We start from the raw sequence: 19,608 nt of genomic DNA, 5'->3' as shown, positions 1-19,608 counted from the left end.
GAGATAACTGATACTGCAAAGCAGATACGGGGTCTGAAACATCGACTCAAGGAGCACCGATGGGGAAGCTTTTCTAGTTGCTGTGAAGCAGAGTTGGGGCCAGGCAGACACAATCCCTCCCCTGTGGATTTCACATTTTTGTGGGAAAACAGAAAGTAAGCAGATAAAGAAGCCACTATAGCAAAAGCAACAAAAGAACATTCACACAGGTAAGAAGGGAACAGGGAACTGCCGGGAAAGCTTGCCAAGGAGAGCCGCTCTGAGGCAGGGCCGCGGGAGAGGAGCCCTGCACTCCCTGCACTCCCGAGGCGAGGCAAGAGGAAGAGGCAGTGACCCACGCATCCTGAAGGACGGGATTTCCATCCAGCTATGCTGGTGGTGGAGGAAGTCTCATGAGGCTTACACTTGAATTTCCCCTGGAGTTTCAGGAAGAATGACCCCTGGCTGGTGAAGGACAATGACAAGGAGAGCGAAGGCGTTCTTATAGGACAATGAATAGAGGTGTTTGCCTGGAGCAAAGGGTTCCAGGAAGCAGGTAAATGAAAGAACTGGGAGAAAATTTCCGGGCCCAGCTGCAGAAGGCGTGAATGGACAGGCTAGTATATTTGGTGTTTGTTTTGCAAGAGTGTTCAGAGAGTGAGCTGATCTAAGTTTCAGGAGGACCACTGAAGCCCCCAAATTTACAGGGTAGCGTGGAAAGAGGGTGCAGGGATGGAAGAATCGTGCTCTGGAGCTTGACCAGCTGTGGCCGTGGGTGGACACGCCAGACCTGTGCAGACAGGGGTGGGAAGGGGGTGACATAGTTCGGAGAAAGAGCTAGCAGTAGCTGGGCCCGGGGAGGAGGGCGAAGGGCCTGCAGGCTGCCAGCGTGCAGTTTCTTTGTACAGACTTAGACTGGGGGCCAGAGATAAGATGGAGCGTTCTGCATAGAAAGACCCAACTTTCAAATGACAGACTGTTGATTTTCAACTAGTTTTCGCTGTGCCTTTTCTTAACCCACCGATAGGCAGGCTGAGTTGCCAGCGGCTCTGGTGCCATAGCAGACTTGATTTCCAAGTGAACAGCTCAGATCCAGCATCTCTGAAAACCCGAAATGTCCCACTTTTCCTGCCAACAAGAGGCATTGCATTAACAAAAATCACCATTTCCAGAAAGTCTTTTTCGTTTTCGCATCAGGACACAGATTTCTGAAAAGACAGAGGCAAGCTCCTCCAGACATCAGAGGGACGACGCCCCAGGGACCAGGGCACGCGACTGGGGGTCCGCAGCCAGCTTCGTGTGGTGACCAGCGCGGTCTTCCAAGCGGCCAACCAGGAGCCGGAACAGCCTGGAAGTCGCAGGTCCATCACGACGGGCAGAATCTCAGGACAAGGGATACTCTCTGATTGCAAATTCAAGCACAAAATGGTCATCCCGGTCCTAGCATCGTGTGCGGCTGAGGCCACTCCCCGGCACCCCGGGGGAGCGGGGGCTCATGAAGTGAGAAGGAAAACAAATAACCCGTCTTCGTGTTATTTCAGCAGCACTGCCAAGCCGTGGGCTGCTCGCTAGGACCGAGAAGACGCTCGAGGGGTATCTTTTTTACATTCCAGAGCATCACTGTTCGGGCAGAATGGTTCTCTTACTGGAATTGTTCACAAAGCAGCCTATTATGTGGTGAGAGGTACCCTCCGGGCACTATTGAAATGAATATGAAAGGAACAATCAAGAATGCCAAGTGCACAGGTAGGTGGCGGCGGACAGATAAGCAGCTAGGAGGTTTGGTTGCAAAATCTGAAGCTGCAGAAAGATGAGTTAGACAATCCGCATTACAACCAGTCACGATTTTAGAAGGGCCATGAAAAGCTCATGCAGTTAAGGACTGAGTCCATAAGACACCACAATAAGCCTTACAGCACAAGGGACCTGAATGATGGGGAAACAAAGAAGATGATCAGGGAGCAGGCGGGACACTGGGATTGCTTTCAGGACGTTTCTCTGCTTCTGGCAGTATCCCCTGCACATCCCGCGTCCCTCAACGCGATTTCTCAGCCTCGGATCCAGTGGCTTTGGGGCCAGACCTGTCTTGGTGGCAGGAGCCGTCCTGTGCAGCTTGGGCGCGTAGCGGCTTTTCTGGCCTCTACCTACAAGGGGCCGGTGGCACCCGTGCAGCCAGCTGTGACAACGGAAAATGTCTTCAGACACCGCCGGAGGCAGGCGAGACTGTCGCCATTTGGGGGCCACTACCGTCGTGGAAGGCGGCAGCGGCCGGTCTCCCAGAGCTCCCTTCGCCCTGCTCGCACACGCTTACCTTTAAAGAGCAGCACTGCCAGAAAAAACACCAACTGCAGCAAAAGCCCTGGTGCATTCCATGCTATCTGGAGGGCAGCCCAACAGTAGTTTAAAATATTCAACTCGGGCCCTCCTGGTGGCGCAGCGGGTTACAGCGCAGCACTGTGAAGCTGGCAGCCGCCGCTTCAGCACGAGTTCGATCCCGGGCCAGGGAGTGACCCACAGGACACAGCAGGCCCCTCCTGACCCGCCCGCTGCTCCTTCAGCACTGGGTTTCAGTCCATCTGCCTGTCCTGCTCCCCACTCTGTCTCTGGTGAATCCTCACACCTCCTGCACCTCTGGCCTGTACCCCAGTTCTGCATAATAAATAAATATTAAAAAAGATAAAATATTCAATTTACATGTGTTCTGGGAAAACTGCCGATTTCTCCCTTAATTGATGTTTTTCATTCATATTCTTTATGTATTTATTGAAGTAACATTACATTAGGACACACGGTTAGTGCATCACTGAGGTAACGACGTGTCTGCACCGCTCACCGGGTCCGAGAGCCGCCGCTGCCGTCCTGCCCGGCCCGCCCCACCTGCCCCTTTCTGAAATCACAGGTCGCCTCACTGGGTCTTCAACAACCGGAAACATGTTTGGTCCACTCTCCATCACTAGAGGGTAATGCTCGTGCCAAATAAAATCATAGTCTGGCACCCTCTTACATCACTAGGTGAGATGTCGAAAGAAAGCCAGGTATGTTGTGTAAGTGACAGAGAGAGAAGGGGGTGGGGGAGAGCCGGAGAGCACGTGTCAGGTGACCCAGGTGGCCGGAAGCCTCGCCAGGGCCCGAGCAGGAGGGGCCGTCTCTATGCCTCTCCGCAAGTTACTCTTCCACTCGTCAGCACCCTGCACAGTCAGCACTGAGCACTAAGCTGGTTGCTTCTGCATCTCCTTCTTTTTTTTTTTAAAGATTTATTTATTTGTACATACAGAACTGGGGTACAGGCCAGAGGCTCAGGGGCGGTGAGAGGCTTCACCAGAGACAGAGCGGGGAGCAGAACAGGCAGATTGACGAAGTACACTGCTGAGGGGAGCAGCGGGCGGGTCAGGAGAGGTCTGCCTCGCCATGTGGTCTCCTCCGGGGCAGGCGGGATTTGAACTCATGCGGAAGTGGCTTTAGCTTCTCAGTGCAGTGCTTTAACCCGCTGCGCCACCAGGGAGGGCCCTCCTTCTTTTTTTTTTAAAGATATTTTTATTTCTGCAGACAGAACAAGAACTGGGGTGCAGGTCAGAGGTACAGAGGCGGTGAGAGGATTCACCAGGGACTGAGCGGGGAGCAAATCAGGCAGATCACAAAGCCCACTGCTGAGGGGGGCAGCGGGGAGACAGGAGAGGTCTGCCTTACCCTATGGGTCACCTCAGGGCAGGGATTGAACTCGCGCTGAGCGGCTGCGTCTTAACCCGCTGTGCCACCCGGGAGAGCCTCTCTTCTGCTTCTCCTCCTCATCCAGAAATAGGACCAGACAGAGAACTCCGCAAGTCGAGGGCCACGTTGGCAGGCCTGGCTCGCGGCCGTGTCCACCACCTGCCCCGATGCTGCCATGCACCGAGCCCCTCAAATGTTCCTGGAATAGAGGCAGCGTCCGGCAGACCGGGATGCCAGCTGCTGGGCACCGGGATCTTCACTCGGGCGCCACAGCTAACTCCTGGTGGGTGCACAGTAGGTGGCCAAGGGTGATCGTGGGCCTCACCTGCACACGAGGTCACTTCTCGTAGCTTTCAGGCCACAAAGCCCAACTGGTTGAGGCCACGCGGCTGCATGGTCTGAATGTAGGGGCCAGCTGGGCCCACGGACGCAGCACGCCGTCTCTGGGCGGGAGGCTTCCACGCACGCTCGGCAGCAGGCCCTCGTCGCCCCCGCAGACAGATGAGGGGGCGGGGGTGTTCCTTGCACCTCAGGGTCCTTCGCCAGAGAGTTCCTGGAGAGCCACAGCAGCCACCAGGGACGGGACGTGGTGTAACTGGCCACACCGCGGGGTAGGCAGAGCTTGGGAACAGACCGTGCAAATTAAATCATCACAGGCAGCGAGGAGTTTGTCCTCCTCTTAAATGGCATCATCTCTCATATTGAAATGTTAACAACTCATCTCAAATGAAAAACCAGAAGTGTGCCAGAAAGGAGAGCTGCTGGGGAAACGAGGATGCGGCTCTCGGGACGGCGCGGGGAGTCTGAGAGCAGAGGCGCCGAGAGCCGCGTGCGGGGTGCGGTGCCCAGAAGCGACTGTGAGCGGGGATGACAGGCAATAAAATACCCCTTTAAAAATTCAGCAAAAGATAAAGACAGGAGATTGTAGCGATGCTTCAAAAACCAACGTTAGTAGATTAGCATAGGCACGGCGAGAAAACACAACTAAAAATTATTCAATCATACCAAATGCTTGCAGGGAAAGGAAGCCAAGAAAGCAATCAAATCAAACAGAAGCAAGGTGTGTCTGTAGGATTCAGTAGCCCCCCCAAAACCTGAAAGATGCATTGCAAAGATATTCCAAGGGCCTCCATCTCCTGTTAAGAAAAAACAATTGATGAGCCCTTCATTAACATAAGAAAGAACAGAGTTCTCTATTCCCATCCCAACCTCCTCGCCCACCCCAACCAGTGTTACTAGGAGACACCCTATTTCATGTGAGAATTGCAGGATGCCATTATAAAACACAACACACATTTATACAATTTGCATTAAATTTGGTTACGCAACATATGTGGCAGACCCCTTGAATTAATTGCATTAAATGTTTTCAGTTCTAGAAAGAGGAACCATGGCTCACAGAGGCCAGAAATGAAATACAGCACACAGCTAGTAATTACCTGAATTGCATTCTTGAGTCTTAGAAGATAAATTAGCCAACAAGGAGAACTTGATAGCTAATGCTGCAATTAGTTACAGGTACGATGCAGTGACCTATATAACTTTCTATTTTTAAAAAATCTCAAATTTACACAGGTTAATAGCATAAAGAATTCTTCACTGTTATTCGTGGCGGTTCTATAAATGTACCTGCGCGGCCTTCTTATAATAATTACTTACCTCCCGGCAGAGGCGGATTACTCACCATGCGTCTTCGGCTATGAATAGGAAAGAGCTGCGTTCTATCAGCATCCTCTGAGCGCCGCCGTGTCTACGTGGAAGTCCTGGCACAGGCACAGATGACCCCTTGCTTGATCTTTCCGTTCCCCAGTGAAGGAATGGGGTGGCAGCCACGATGTGGCGACTCTTCTAAGGAGAAATCTGTCAAAGCGTCCTTGCTGGGTGAGAAGGTCGGGCTGGCCTACGGAGGAGACGGTTTTCCCGTCAAAGCCTCTTCTGGGAAACCGGTACTCACTCGACCCCTAATAATCCTGCGGAGTCCGAGGGCTCTGACCGGTTTCTCCTCAGCAGAGAACCCCAGAGGACACGGCAGTGGTAAAGAGGGGTGCAGGGAAGCCACAAGTGGCCTCGGCGGAGCCACATCACTGCCGCCACCCCATTCCTTCGCTGTGGAGCCGACCCCTGGATCCTGGCCCAGGAAGGAACCCCGAGGTCAGCACACACACGAGGTCAGGTCCCTCAGAGAAGCCGTCCTGGGCCCCAGCCCGAGAGGGCCGACGGGCCTAAGCTGGAAAATGTGGCCGCAAGCGGGAGAAGCCAGCCCCCAGCCAGCCCCCAGCCAGCCCCCTCCCGGCAAGCGGAGAGGGGGACCCGCGGATCTCCCGCGTCAGCTTAAGTGCACCGGGGCCAACTCCAGCTCCTCAACAGAGTTTTGCTTTGTTCACTAAAGTTTAGCCTCTGTCCCCCCATGGCCCCCACCCACCCCACGCGCTGTCCTGCCCCAGCACCCTCGGGCACCACGTTGCATTCGACGCGCCCGGCTGGGTGGCTCCTTAGAGCGGCCTTGCTCTGCTTGACGCTGAGTGTCGGGGAGCAGACAGCTCCTGCAGCGCGTCCCTCCGTCCGGGCTGGTCGGGGCGTAGGTGTTTGAAAGGGGGACCACGGCGGCGGCGCCGTTCTCGTCACAGGATGCAGGGGTGCAGGGGTGATCTCTGATGGTGCCATCAACGTCCTTCAGTCCACGGCCACCGGGAACACACCCCGAGCGTGTGGTGGTCAGTCTTCTCCGCAGGGAGGACTGGGGGGGCCTCTGTGGGGGGTGCTGGAGAGGACCCGCCATAGGCTTTGCATTCTGGTTGGGTGATTTGGGGTGGGCCAAGGAAGCGGGGCTCCTTCCAGATTGCACACCGTCAGAAAGCAGGGCGACTCTGACTGGAGCAAATCTGGATAGAGACAAGAAGCCAGTACACGGTTCTCCCTGACCCCCCACATCTGACGCTGCTGAGAAGCTGATGCCAGCCGCCCTTCTCCAAGCAGACAGTCGCATCGACAGTCCCGGGAAGGGACAGAGCGGCCAGCTGATTGTGGGGGGAGGGGAGGGCGCCGCCGCCTCGGGCAGCATCTCCCTTGGGCCCAAGGCTACCTGCGCACCCTGCTGTCCGCCCACCTGAACTGGGTGATCTTGAGCAACCTGGATGTTTTCCACTAAAAGTCCAAATTTCGATTTTTTTAAGATTTATGTATTTATGCAGACGAGAACACGGGTGCAGGCCAGAGAAGGGGTGAGAGGACTCCCCGAGACAGAGTGGGGCGCAGAACAGGCAGATGGACTGAAACCCACTGCTGAGGGAGCAGCGGGCAGACAGGAGCGGTCTGCTGTGCCCTGGGGGTCACTCCCTGGCCGGGGGTCATATTCGTGCTGCGGTGACTGCGGCCGGCGTCATAATGCTGCGCTTCAACCCACCAGCACAGGGGGGCCCCGAATTTAGGTTTTGAACCTCTGTAGCGCTGGTCTCACAAATCTCTAGCTAAATCACGTCGGTTTTGTTACTATTCTCCTACCTAGTGGAGCAGGGTACAGCTGGGCAAGACTTGCCGGGGAGGCGGCCGGCACCCCTCAGAGCTGTGTGGTCAGTGGGGGAGGCCCCGTGCCCCACGTTCTGGCAGACAGAGCCCCCAGGTGGCCCAGTCTCCTTCTGTCGATCGCAAGGTGTCTTGCTGCGGCGGAGAGCCGCGTGGTCTGGCTGTAGGTGCGCCAGGGCCGCCTCACTCCTCCGGAGTCAGCGTTTGAGAGAGCCTCTGCCAGGCGGTGAGCACCCCTCCCTCTGTGTGGTGCTTATGGGGAGGAAGTCACAGCCCGGGGGCACCTCCACAGGCCACTGTTATCTTGCACTTTAAACCTCTTGCTCATTTCAGCTGGTCTGAGTGTCCTGAAGCACACCCTTGGGCCTCGGGACAGGAGTGGGCAGACAGGTGCGCTTATTTCAGCTCCGCTCATTAGCAAACACTTCACAAGGAGATTTCTTTGGAAGCAGGTTAAGGAAGACAAGCGGATCGGGTTCTAGGCTTTTCCGGGTGTCCGGCTGGGGCCAGGGGGTTTCCATGTGTTGCAAAGAACAAAATGCCCTCTGCAAGTGAGGGTGTCCACCACGCTCCAGACGAGTGGATTCTGGAAGAACTTAGGGGAACACGCCGCCCGACAGAAAGCTCCTCGCTACCTGCCCGCGGGGAGGGGCGCTTCTCCTGCCTGGCCCAGCAGAGGAAAGGGCTGGTCTTTTGAAAGAGTTGGCCACTTTTGTTCCTTGCTGGGGAGAGAGATGGGGCTCTTCACCGGCACAGCCAGCTTCCGCTCACCACAAGCATCCTCCCGTGCAGGAAAATCAATAAAGACAATAAATAAACGGCAATCCCATCGAGGGCTGCTTACTAAGTGATTAAATGTTTCAAACCCCAAAGATGTGCATGCTTCAGGGATACGAATCTGAATGAACATATGTAAATGGAATTAATGCTCAAATAATTTTCTAGTTACTTAGCACAAATGTGCAATTATTAATACTGCCATAATTTATGCTTGAATATTTATCCCCATTTTCCTAAGCATAAAACCTTTAATCTTCTTTTCTGACATAATTCAAACATAGATGTTGGAATCTTTAATCATTTTAAGCTTTTGGTGGAGAGAGGAAGGGGAAGATGAGAAAAAGACAGAAGTCTTGCACGGAGCCCCTGCTCGGGAAGGCGGCTCACCGGTGTCTTGACCCCCAAACAGCAGAAAGGGCTCCCCAGGTGCGTGACGGGGCGGATCTGGCCTGGCCTATCCCACGGCTGCAGCCATGTAAAGGGGCCTTGAGGCCCTTACAAACAGGCTCTCTGCATCACACTGAGGCGCCCGGAAGCAGCTGGCTCCTCACGCCAGCACCTGCAGCCAAGCTTCCACTTGCGCCAACAGGTGCTTTCTGCTTGCTCGCGACACCCCGCGGGCAGCAGGAGCCGCCTTCGCCATCTCTGAGCCCTCCTCGTCTCAGCCCCACCCCAGGTCCTTCTGTCACCCCCAGTCCGCACTCACATGGCTTCGGCTTGAAAATGGGGGTCCTTTAGATGCCATCCACTTGTTTCCACAGCTTTTACTGACCCCAGCGAGCTCCACACCCAGCTTCTTCCCCTACTCTCCCTGTCCTGCAAGCTAACTGGAAGGGGAAGAGCAGTCACTAAGCAGCCTCGCACCTAGGGTAGCACCCTTTATGGCTGCACCCTTCATTAGAAAAGTCTAGAATACAGGAAAATTGACTCGTACAGTGCCCCCTTCACTTGAGAAAGATCTAGAACACAGGAGAACAACAGTCTTGGATTTGAATTTCAGTCCCGCCACACAGGATTATCATGGAGAAAGTTCTCTTCATTGGACCTCTGCTTCATCACCTGTAAAGGAGAGGGCGGAGGGGAGAGAGTGGCCTGGAGAACTGCAGCGCTTCCTTCCAGCTCAGGAGTCTGTGTGCTAAGTTCCAGATACTTCAGTGCTGGCCTGCTGTGCCTTCTGCTCGCTTCATGGCCCTCCACCCCTCTGACACCCCCGGGCGCCCAGAGGCCACAGCCCACTCCAGGGAGACCCAGCAGGGGGAGGCTGTGTCCAGATTTCCCCTTCTCCGAGCTTCTAAAGCAGCAGGCCCCCGGGAACTGGGGGAAGCGAGCTAGCTGGGTTGGATGGCAACGAGATAACTGTATTTCTAGTTTAACAAAAATAAAGCTATATGGTGTCAGGGAATATTGTTGACATTGATTTTAATAATAGATAATGGAGAACCAAGTAAGAAGAGAAAAACTCTAAAGAGAATAACAGTCCTTTACGTAAAACTACCAATAGCTTCAGACCACACCGATACTTGTTACTCTGAAATGTTAAATTAAATTGCTTAAATTTTTAAAACTATGTATTCACTATTTATTTTGAATTACTCATTTTGTTCACTTTGTTCAAAATACCAAACTTTCAAAGTGTGAACAGTGAGAAGTCTTTTCCCTTCACTGTCCCTCCGCAGCCGGCCCCTCCCCCAGGGCCAAGAGCGTTATCAGCTCCTTCTGGATCCTTGTTTATAAAAGCAAATATACCCCTTAAATACATCTGATTCTCCCTCATTTTCTTTCTTCTCTTTTCTTTTTTTCTGTAAAGATTTACTTATTTCTGCACACAGAACTGGGACACAGGCCAGGGGTGCCGGGGGGATGAGAGGCTTCACCAGAGACAGAGTGGGGAGCAGAACAGGCAGATGGACCAAGTGCACTGCTGAGGGGAGCAGCGGGGAGACAGGAGGGGTCTGCCGCGCCCTGGGGTCTCCTCCGGGGATTGAACTCCAGCTGAGGCGGCTGTGGCCAGCATGCAGTGCTGCGTCCTGCCAGCAAGGGCCTCTCCCCCATGTTCACACAGTTGTGCATCCATCATAATCTGCGTACATTTTCTATAATTTATAAAAAGCTCAGCAGATCAGAAGCACTCAGACCTCATTAACTTGGAAAAACTTGGGCATCTCTTGGTTGTGGCTGGCTGTGTCTGATTATTTATATAACAGTATCTACACAGAGGGCCCTCCCTAGTGGCGCACACTGTGGTGACTTAATTATCTCCCTCTACCTGAGCAACATGACATCCGATTTTGACATAACTGTAGAGACACGGAAACAAACTTTTAACATAAAAAGACGTAAGGACTCTTCGGAGATTTAATGTGGGGGGGCAATTTAGCTCCACTCACACGCCACTCTTGGTATATTTAATCTGAAAACACCCGACTAGTTTCCTTTGGTGCGAGACTGAAGATGAGGTCAGCTGCTTGCTTCTGGGAGGATGCGGGGCTGTAGGCTGGAGGTGTGGTGGCACGGAGCACTCTTAAGGAAAATGGCATCAGTCAGCGTAATGTTTGGGGAGCAGCGCGCACCTCCGATGTCAGCCGTGTGTTTACCTTCGCGACAACTGGAAAATGCGTTCACATAAACGGATCTCGCGCCCTCCACCGATCTTCTTCCTGGTCCTCCAGTGCTGCCCCGTAGGGCCGCCGACAGCTTCCCGTGCTCCTGCTGACACCTGCCCAGCACCGGCCTCGCCTCGGGCTGACTTCCTGGTCCTCCTTGACGCCACGCTCCCGTCTCGGAAGAGTCGTTTGATCCATCTTTTGCCTTCACTGTCTTTGCTTCTTCCACTTGAAGGTTGCTGGCGTGTTTATCTGCCCCCGACAATGTCCATCAGTTTCACTCAGCATCTTCTGTTCAACGTCTTTTAAATATGCTCATGCAGCTGTCCCTCCCATCAGCCCATTCCTTAGTCCCACGGTGCTACCACCACACAGCGTCTGACTCACCGGCTCTTCTCCACCCTCCACCACGCTCTAGTCCACGGCTCTCTTCCTGTGTCTGCGTCCCAGTTGGTACCTTCTCCTACTTTGCCTCCAATACAGCCTCAACACTCAGCAGGAGTGCTGTCTAAAAATACACCTTAAATGTCTTTGCTTAGGGCCCTCCCTGGGGGCGCAGTGGGTTAAGCACAGCACTAAGACGCTAAAGCCACTTCAGGGAGTTCAATCCACGCCCGGAGGTGACCCACAGGGCGCGGCAGACCTCTCCTGGCCCGCCCACTGCTCCCCTCAGAAGTGCACTTCGTCAGTCGGCCTGTTCTGCTCCCCACTCTGTCTCTGGTGAATTCTCTCACCACCCCTGCACCTCTGGCCTATACCCCAGTTCTATGTGCATAAATAAACAAATCTTTAAAAAAAATCTTTGCTTAAAACTATAAATTGGCTTCCCATTGAACCTGAAAAATAAAAAATCATTTCCACATGGTGACAACAGAGACAATCGCAAGTACGAGGGGACAAGGAGGCCACCTGCTGTATACGACCCACCACGGTAGGTGTACGACAGTCAGAAAGGTCTATGTGATGAGACACGTGCACTCAGAAAGCACGAGAGAGAGGAAAGGCGTTGTCTCACAGGAATGGAAGAGAGGGGAGAAGCACACAAGCAAAGGGAAATACTGTGGTGGGTTTGTTGCTCAAAACAGAATGTAAGTTCATAGGCAAGAGTTTAAAACCCTTAATGAAAAATGTTCCTTTACAAAACACGCTATTACAAAGAACATGCAAATCTCTGGTGCAAAACTAAAAATATAATAAGACATCAGGATTAAAAAGATATTCGTTAAACAGACCAGAATAGAACAATGAGCATTAGGGTGGAAAAGAGTGAAGCAGATAAAGTAAATGCCCCAATTTCTTGATAAAGTTGCATTTCCTATATTGATATAACTGAGAAAAGGTTTTAGAATGGCATTTGGAGCCGTAAAGGTAACCGTTAGACAGGAAACCCACCATCTCCCATATGCCTGTCAGGGTAGTAAATAATCAAAGCAAGCCGAGAGAGTGAAGGAAAGAACACAAAGGAAAAGCAAGGAACCAGCTACCCCGAAAACACTAAGTAGGGTTACAAAATTGAAATGAGAGTGGCTATTATAAAAATCAATGCAAATGGGATCAAACATGAAAGCCAGCAGTATGCTTTTAGGGGCAAACTTTGAAAATGGAAAAATAGTGACAGACAAGCCAAGCAGCTGCAGAAGTGAGGGTCTGCAGCAGTAGCCCAGCTAAGTTGGAAGCAAGGAGGGAGGCGTCACGGCGCTGAATGACAAAATGGATATGAAAATGCACGTTTCATCCGCTCTACACCAAACAGGACAGCGTCAAAGTAGACAAAGTGAGACTGCAGGAAATAACACTGTCAACTGTTCACAACAAAACAGTAGAGTCAGAGGCAGCACAATTTCCAGTCGCAGTGACGATCACAGACTAAAAATAGGCAAGTACCTCAAAGACACCGAGACCCCGCTGGCAGGGTCGAGTAATCGAACAGCGATTTCATTGAAATGTTCCCATAATTGGCAAAAATCAGGTAATACACTAAACCTCAGTAAATTTTTTTAAAGATTTATTTATTTATTTATTTATTTATTTATTTATTCATACAGAACTGGGGTACAGGCCAGAGATGCGGAGGGTGAGAGGATTCACCAGGGACAGAGTGGGGAGCAGAACAGGCAGATCGAAGTACGCAACCTCAGTAATTTTTAAGAAAACGTAAATGGTACTGATTTTCTGAGCACAATTCAACAACTGAAATTAAATAGTAGAGGAGAAACAATAACGATTAAAAAACTCCATTACTTGTAAATGTACAAGCATCTCCTAAACTACTTTTAACCCAGAGAAGAAATCAAAACTATAATTATAGGCACAGCGAGAATAATGACAGCAGAAATAGGGCTTAGTGAATTCTAAGTTCTTTCACTACTGATAATTTTAAAATGAAACAAAGAAAGTAATTGTTGAAATGAAGTATTTAGGAAAAAAAACAACAAAATAAACACCCACAGCAAAAGTCAGGAATGAATCAAGATAAGTCCGTGGATAAGTAAATTAGTAAACAAACTAGCAGAATCAATACATAAAATCAGGAACTGCTTCTTTGAAGGAAAAGAAAAGTACTCCAGTGTAAAATAAGTAAACTGCTTGCTGGACTCATCAAGAAAAAAGTGAGAAAGCACAAGGATGCAAGGTTAGAAGCCTGGAAAAATAACCACAGATGCAAAGGGGGTTAAAGAATTCAAGGCAGTATTTGCTGGAGAGCTACCGCGTGTGGAAGCTGAGTGGGAAGCCGGTCATTCTGTTTCTGACCCCCAGAGGCCGGGCTCCCTCGGCAGGGGAGGTCTGCTGGGGGCTCCTCGGAGGGCGTCTGCACCCCCGCGCAAGGACACTCGCTGCCCAGTGCCTCCTTATTTCAGACTCAGAGGCCCTCCCAGACTGGCTGCCGCTGGCCGCCGCCCCTGGGGCACAGCAAGGCCAGGCACCAGCTCCATCAGAGCCTCAGATGAACCAACACCTCTACCCCAGCTCCTTGGTACTGAAGAAAAGGAGATTTTTGCTTGAATCTCTCTCTCTCTCTCTCTCTCTCTCATATACATATATATATGTATATATAAAATAGAAGTTTTCTATGATTTGCAACAAAATGTATTTCTGACTGTAGCGTGTTCTCTGATACCATAGCAGTCGATGCTTTTCATTCATTTCAAAAACCGCACAAAGGGAGAGGCCTGTAAGCCAACTTCATTTATCGCTCTGCTAGAAGTGCTAGCCCATGCAGTCAGACAAGAGAGCCAATAAAAAGGAAGTAGGAGAATACAAAGGAGAAGGCAAATTACCACTATTTTAGATGCTATGACTGCTAGAGTGCCCGAATGAAAGAACTAAAGATAGATAACTGACATGAAACAAGCCCCTGATCCCGTAGTCCAAACTGCTAACAGGTAAACTATTTGTAGAAAAGTAAAAAGGATCCAAACCATGAAAGCACTAGAAGACAGTGACTGATGATGAGGAAATGAAACCATGAAAAGGCAGACCAGTCAGTTCCCTAAAAATGAAACACTTGGCCTAGTAAAGCATACCACTGAACTCTCAAAAGGTAAAGATAAGCTAGGGGAAATGTTTGCCACAATTAATTAGAAAATATCTATTCTTTGCAAAAAATAAGGAAAAGTATCAATTCCTAAGACAAACTGGAAGAGGAAATAGGGGACATTCTTTTTTTTAATTTCTTTTTAAAAAGATTTATTTATTTATACATACAGAAATGGGGTACAGGCCAGAGATGCAGAGGTGGTGAGAAACAGTGGGGAGCAGAACAGGCCGACTGACGAAGTCCACTGCTGAGGGGAGCAGCAGGCAGGTGAGGGCGCGCCCTGTGGGTCACCTCCAGGGTGGGGATCAAACTCATGCTGAAGTGGCTTTAGCTTCTTAGTGTTGTGCTTCAACCCGCTGCACCACCAGGGAGGGCCTAGAAATAGGGGACATTCTTATGAATGCCATTAGGCACAGAAAACAGGCTTCACTTCCAGAATCAATTCTCTAGACACTTATACAAAAGACACACTATAGTGTTTAATAAGAAAAAAGCGCTAGAAAAATCCAATGTACACGAATGAGGCATCGGTTAAATAAGTTGTGGTCTCTCCATATAATGGAATATTTTGCAGTCATCAAAAATAACAGGGTCATCCTGATCTAGAGCCTCCAACATAATCATGAAGTAAAAGTGCACAGCAATATTATTGCACGTTTGTAAATTAATTAGAAAATGCATCGTGACAAACTTGTGGAAGAGGACTTCGAACCCATATACAGCAGTCTGTCACAAAGATGATTTCTGAAAAGAGGATGGGATGTCACTTGCCACTGCTTTCATAAGTGTAGTTGGAATGTGTTTGTCTTTTGTGTTATAGAATAAAAAAAAATTATAATTCAAAAAGAGGTCAAAGAGAAGTTTCCCCTAAAAATAGAAATAGGACCACAGAAATAGTGAACCGATAGCAGACTGAACCCAGCTAGATGGAATCAGTGGCAGGGCCAGCTTAGATATCCATCCGTGAAGAACACTGAGAACTGGGATGAGGAGAAATACCCCGAGGAAAAGCGTCCCGCACTCCTGTCCAGCCTTGCCCTGGTCCTTCTTCTCTCCAGCAGGCTGGACTCCAGCGTGGGGAAGTAAGTGTTGAGAGTCTCCACTGACGAGCGAGTTGGAGAACCAGATGACCTCTTCGAGTCTCATTTAGTTTTTCACTTGAAAAGCAGCATTGATATCTGCTTCAGGTTAAGGTGAAAGATTAAATTTAATGTGTGTCTGGGGACCCTCACGCATGACCAGCAGCGTTCCGGTGAGTACTTGTCCCACTGCCTGGGGGGTGCGTTGGCCCCCGCAGGCAGCAGTGAGACTGGGCTTGTGTCATGGAATAAGACGCTGGATGCCCAGCTCAGCGTGAATTTCTGATAAACAAGAGTGGCTTTTCACGCAAGCACGTGCCACAGGAACTGAGCCCAAGCCAGCATTCGGATTTAACTCTTCTTTCCTGTCGTTTCTTCATTCTAATAAATTGGACACACCTCTCCAGTATCCTGAAAGCTCTGTGGGACTGCAGATGAGACGGCCTGTTTATCTCGGATGTTCCAGGATGTCTGAACACTAACTGGCCCTTAACAGCCACTAAATAAATGATGACGAGAGCAAAGACTCGTTTGGGGTGTCGTCGGCCCCCCTAACATCGTTGGTGCTGATTCATTTCCTAAGATCCGTGGGGTCCTCTCCCCTCTGGCTGCCCCAGAAGCCTGTGAGTCAGCCGTGCTCAGGAACTCAGACACACGCCCACTTGTAGCAGTTCGGGAAAGAAGCTCTGAAGCCCTGGTGAGAGGCAGAGGGGGCTCAGCTTGTTTCCACTTGCTTCTGTGCCACCGCGCAAATCATCCGAGACTTGACTGGCTCACAAAAATCTTCAATCTGATTTCACTGCCTGACGGCTTCGATGTCGTTATCATTTACTAAGAGGTGAGTAGAATTTTTTGACTCTGCTATTTTAAGATAGAAAGAAGGTAACTTCCACCTTCAAACACAGAACTCGGCCCAAGTTTGGCTGGGTTTCAGGTCGTGGGGTTTTGAAGAGGAGGCAGCTCTTCTCAAACACTGGCCCGTCTCTCTCTCTTCCTTGGCTCTTTCTTGCTAGTTTTCAGTGAGGTTGAGCGCTGTCACAAAATGTGCCTGGGTTCAAAGAGCATGTTTCATTGGTGCTGGGCTTAACGAATATGTTAACCAGCACTGGGAGAAAACCCACAAACAGAAGGGTTACCCAGCTCTACACCAGAAAGACCAGGTGTCCCGGGATTGGAAGGAAGATACAGACCTTTCCCTGGATTCTTTGATGAAATACACACTTGACTCAAAAAAAAAGGAAGAAGTGACAAGGAAACTGTGCGGACTGAGTGGTGGTGACACTTGCGTAAACCACCCCACTGCCAGGGAAACAGAAATGGGTGGTCCCCAGCATTTTTTTTAATGCAGCGTCTCTTTGAAAGAAGAGTGGAATTCGTACTCCACCTAACTCATTAAAGTTACTGCCATTCTTTAATGAGCAGCCTGAGGGTGGAGAAAATATCTTGAATGGCTATATTTCAGGGAACACTTGGCATCATCCCTGAAACATAATGGGGGATTGCAATTGTGTGGGGTTTTCCCCCAGTGAATAGGAAGAGATCAAAGATAACATTGCCTGAGAAAGAATTAAAATAGTGTAACATTGCATCGAGTTATAGCCGACGCCAATCATCCTGCGGATGAATGAACAAGAGCCTTTAAATAATGGTATAGCCGTGCTGTGGCATTCAAAATATAATGACCAGCTTCGGTGGGGTTCAAATCAAAATGCAAAAGCATGTGCCCACTCAGCTGGCCAAACAGTGAAGTATAAGCACATCTCTTTAAATAGATCTGTAAGCCACATCCTTCATCTAGAAAACACTGGACTCCAGGAAGTAAATTAACTCGGAAAGGCTGCCCAAGGAATTTTATCTTAGCAGTGGGAACTGCTGTCCACTAGGAGACTAGAAAAATTAAAGGCACACACACACATACGCACGCACCAAGGGCTTACATCGTGCAGTGTGACTACCTTTCGCTCTGTGAATGAACAGGAAAGGAAGCACAATACCGGAGTTGAATTCATCACTGCACAGATGAGCTCTCCCGGCATACAACAGAGGCCAGCTATTTACTGGAAAAAGTGTTGGTTTATTTACATGCTAAACAGCACCACCTTCTAGCTTCGGCTGACTGAAAAATAACAGCACAGCAAGGAGAAGAAAGAAAAGGCCATCTTCCCCCTTTCAGAGAAAATCAAAAGACGCCAGACAGGAGTCGTCACCGATCCCAAACCTGGCCCCCCCGTTACAGAATGGGAGACCATTTCTCCCTAAGCTCCAGAGGTGATCTTTGCTTGCGTGGGTAACGAGAACTCGAGCAAGGAGGTTTGACTGTTGCATCCAGAAAGGGGCCCCGGGGGACAGTGAGAAGCACTGACTCCCGCCTTCAGCTGAGAAATCTCCATGGCACGACTCGACTCTTTCAAAAGCTGGGGAAAATAAGATTGAATCTTTGTCAGAGGACTCACAAACAAGGTCAAATGCACCCTAGCGCACTTGACAAAAACAAAGGTGAAAATTATCTGATTTGCTGCACAAGGACTGGCCAGTGAGTGGAGTGAATTGTTTTAATACAGCAAACAGCAGATCAGAATAAAGAAGTCAAAGGCGGCCAGCATGGTAGGGCACCCACAATTTCAACAGCTCCCAGGGAGTGACAAGAAAAAAATCTGAAGATGTCGCCCAGGAACAGCTGCCCCTGAATCTAACTGAGCCGGCCACGCTGATCAAGGCAGACTTCACTGGTCCGTCCAGAGTTTTCCCTTTTTTGATTTAGAAAATAATGCTTGAACTTGCAGGTGGGGTGTGTGAATTCTGACAGACCCCAAGAGGGGAAAGGAGGTCATGGAGTGGAAAAGCAAGTGAAATATTTGCGAGATTGTTCTAGACTTGTCCATTCCCCGTTACTCAAGTTTTGGCAAACAGTTTTATCTCTGTGCAACCGTGAAGTTATATGTATTTACCTCATCTGCAATATTTGTATTTAACAATTCAGAAACACTGCACACCCACACACACTAAACCACAACAGGGAGGCTGTTGTACTCTTAAACACAAGACAAAACAGACCGGGTAGAGAGAATGCTCCTGGAAGAAAGTGTGTGTTTTCCTTTTCTCATCAGACGTTACCTTTACTGCCTGAGGACAGGTGTGTAAGGAAGTTTTCTGGGTACCGCTTAGCTCTCTTTAAGACCTGTGAACCAGACCACAGCTAATTGGACAGAAGCGAAAAACAAATGTTCGCACAACTCTGGTTGAGTTTCAGTTGGTTGACCTGAAGCGAAGTGAGTTGACTGTGGTGCTAATCCGCAGTGAAGTCATGTTTCCGACGGCAGTGAGGCAAACGGCAGGCCGGCGGGTCGCGCGCTGCCCAGGCTCCCTCCAGAGAAAAGCGTGTCGGTGGGTTCGGGGAGCGGCTTACCTGTGGGAGCACCTGCCCGGCAGCATTACCAGCAGTCTCTGGCCGGCAGCCACTCCCGGGCAGCTATACCTGCAGCCAGTACCTGGCAGCCAGCACCCATCAGCTTTTGTCCAGCAGCCATTACCCAGCAGTCTTTGCCTGGCAGCCATTACCCAGCAGTCTTTGCCTGGCAGCCATTACCCAGCAACTATTACCAGCAGCCATTCAAATTGGTGCGTGCCCGGCGGCCGTTACATAAACCTTTGCCCGTCTGCCATTACCTGGCACCATTACCCGGCTGTCTTTACCCGGCATTCACTACCCAGCAGCCGTTAACTAGCAGTCTTTGCTGGGCAGCCAGTAACAATCAGTAACGGCTGCCTGGCAGCCGTTGCCCGGCAGCCATTACCCAGCAGCCACTACCCAGCATGCTTTGCCCCGGCAGCCATTACCTGGGAGTCATTACCCAGCATTCTTTGCACTGGCAGCCATTGCCCGGCAGCCAGTGCCCAGCAGCCACTACCCAGCATGCTTTGCCTCGGCAGCCACTACCTGGGAGTCATTACCCCAGGAGTCCTTACCTCGCAGCCATTGCCCGGCAGCCATTACTGGCAGTCTTTGCCCGACAGCCGTCACCTGGCACACTGTGTGCAGCAGATGATGCAAAGCAGCCGTTACCCAGCAGACGTGTGACCTCGCCCAGCAGTCAGCACCCTGCAGCCGCTGACCAGCAACCTTTGCCTGGCAGCTATTTTCCAGCCACTACCCAGCAGCCATGGCCCTGCTGTTCTCCGGCGGGGTTACCAGAGGGCCATTTCCTGCCACCATGCCCACAGCCTTTGCTGCTCCTGCCCAGCCTCCTAACGTGCCGCGCAGCCGCCCATATCCAGCTGCCTTCTTGCGGGTGGGGCTGGCGGCACCGCCCTCCTGGCCCTGCTTGCTGCAGACTCCCGGCAGCCAGTTCCCAGCAGGATGGCTCGCGGGAGGGGTTCCAGGATGGTGGGACAGTCATCT

General features: G+C 50.8%; 1 long non-coding RNA gene across 1 annotated transcript; it reads right to left on the bottom strand.

Moving 5' to 3' along the window:
* Window positions 1-14,464: 14,464 nt before the first annotated feature.
* LOC105853509 lies at window positions 14,465-18,540 on the bottom strand. Its single transcript, XR_001145353.1, has 3 exons — window positions 18,469-18,540; window positions 18,324-18,387; window positions 14,465-14,505 (listed from the first exon to the last, which is right to left on the bottom strand). It is a non-coding gene; the product is annotated as an uncharacterized LOC105853509 (long non-coding RNA).
* Window positions 18,541-19,608: the final 1,068 nt, after the last annotated feature.

The sequence above is a fragment of the Condylura cristata genome, unplaced genomic scaffold (genome assembly GCF_000260355.1).
Source record: "Condylura cristata isolate star-nosed mole 26May11 unplaced genomic scaffold, ConCri1.0 scaffold00011, whole genome shotgun sequence".
In the NCBI taxonomy this organism is placed as follows: Eukaryota; Metazoa; Chordata; class Mammalia; order Eulipotyphla; family Talpidae; genus Condylura; species Condylura cristata.
Note: the sequence above shows the minus strand (reverse complement) of the source record. Positions and strands in the feature narration are given on the sequence as shown.